General features: G+C 26.0%; 1 protein-coding gene across 1 annotated transcript in view; it reads right to left on the minus strand.

Moving 5' to 3' along the window:
* Positions 1–2,500, minus strand: part of naalad2 (N-acetylated alpha-linked acidic dipeptidase 2) — a 34,939-nt gene that overhangs the window by 20,188 nt on the left and 12,251 nt on the right. The gene's annotated exons all lie outside the window — the stretch shown is intronic.

Here is a 2,500-nt window from a genome sequence, read left to right on the forward strand (position 1 = left end):
CACAATAACACTGTCAATAATAACACAATAACACTGTCAATAATAACACAATAACACTGTTAATAATAACACTGTCAATAATAACACAATAACACTGTCAATAATAACACAATAACACTGTCAATAATAACACTGTCAATAATAACACAATAACACTGTCAATAATAACACAATAACACTGTCAATAATAACACAATAACACTGTCAATAATAACACAATGACACTGTTAATAATAACACAATAACACTGTCAATAATAACACAATAACACTGTCAATAATAACACAATGACACTGTTAATAATAACACAATAACACTGTCAATAATAACACTGTCAATAATAACACAATAACACTGTCAATAATAACACAATAACACTGTCAATAATAACACAATAACACTGTTAATAATAACACAATAACACTGTCAATAATAACACAATAACACTGCCAATAATAACACTGTCAATAATAACACAATAACACTGTTAATAATAACACAATAACACTGTCAATAATAACACAATAACACTGTCAATAATAACACAATAACACTGTTAATAATAACACAATAACACTGTCAATAATAACACTGTTAATAATAACACAATAACACTGTCAATAATAACACTGTCAATAATAACACTGTCAATAATAACACAATAACACTGTCAATAATAACACAATGACACTGTTAATAATAACACAATAACACTGTCAATAATAACACAATAACACTGTCAATAATAACACTGTCAATAATAACACTGTCAATAATAACACTGTCAATAATAACACTGTCAATAATAACACAATAACACTGTCAATAATAACACAATGACACTGTCAATAATAACACAATAACACTGTCAATAATAACACAATGACACTGTCAATAATAACACAATAACACTGTCAATAATAACACAATGACACTGTCAATAATAACACAATAACACTGTCAATAATAACACAATAACACTGTCAATAATAACACTGTCAATAATAACACAATAACACTGTCAATAATAACACAATGACACTGTCAATAATAACACAATAACACTGTCAATAATAACACAATAACACTGTCAATAATAACACTGTCAATAATAACACAATAACACTGTCAATAATAACACTGTCAATAATAACACAATGACACTGTTAATAATAACACAATAACACTGTCAATAATAACACTGTCAATAATAACACTGTCAATAATAACACAATAACACTGTTAATAATAACACAATAACACTGTCAATAATAACACTGTCAATAATAACACTGTCAATAATAACACAATAACACTGTTAATAATAACACTGTCAATAATAACACAATAACACTGTCAATAATAACACAATAACACTGTCAATAATAACACTGTTAATAATAACACAATAACACTGTCAATAATAACACAATAACACTGTCAATAATAACACAATAACACTGTTAATAATAACACTGTCAATAATAACACAATAACACTGTCAATAATAACACTGTCAATAATAACACAATAACACTGTCAATAATAACACAATGACACTGTCAATAATAACACAATACCACTGTCAATAATAACACAATAACACTGTCAATAATAACACAATAACACTGTTAATAATAACACAATGACACTGTCAATAATAACACAATAACACTGTCAATAATAACACTGTTAATAATAACACAATAACACTGTCAATAATAACACAATGACACTGTTAATAATAACACAATGACACTGTTAATAATAACACAATAACACTGTCAATAATAACACTGTCAATAATAACACTGTCAATAATAACACAATAACACTGTCAATAATAACACAATGACACTGTTAATAATAACACAATAACACTGTCAATAATAACACAATAACACTGTCAATAATAACACTGTCAATAATAACACTGTCAATAATAACACAATAACACTGTTAATAATAACACAATAACACTGTCAATAATAACACAATGACACTGTCAATAATAACACAATAACACTGTTAATAATAACACAATAACACTGTCAATAATAACACTGTCAATAATAACACTGTCAATAATAACACAATAACACTGTTAATAATAACACAATAACACTGTTAATAATAACACAATAACACTGTCAATAATAACACTGTCAATAATAACACAATAACACTGTCAATAATAACACAATGACACTGTTAATAATAACACAATAACACTGTTAATAATAACACAATAACACTGTCAATAATAACACTGTCAATAATAACACAATAACACTGTCAATAATAACACTGTCAATAATAACACAATAACACTGTCAATAATAACACAATAACACTGTCAATAATAACACAATAACACTGTCAATAATAACACAATAACACTGTCAATAATAACACAATAACACTGTCAATAATAACACAATAACACTGTCAATAATAACACAATAACACTGTCAATAATAACACAATAACACTGTCAATA

This window comes from Oncorhynchus nerka, linkage group LG11 (genome assembly GCF_034236695.1).
Source record: "Oncorhynchus nerka isolate Pitt River linkage group LG11, Oner_Uvic_2.0, whole genome shotgun sequence".
Classification (NCBI taxonomy): domain Eukaryota; kingdom Metazoa; phylum Chordata; class Actinopteri; order Salmoniformes; family Salmonidae; genus Oncorhynchus; species Oncorhynchus nerka.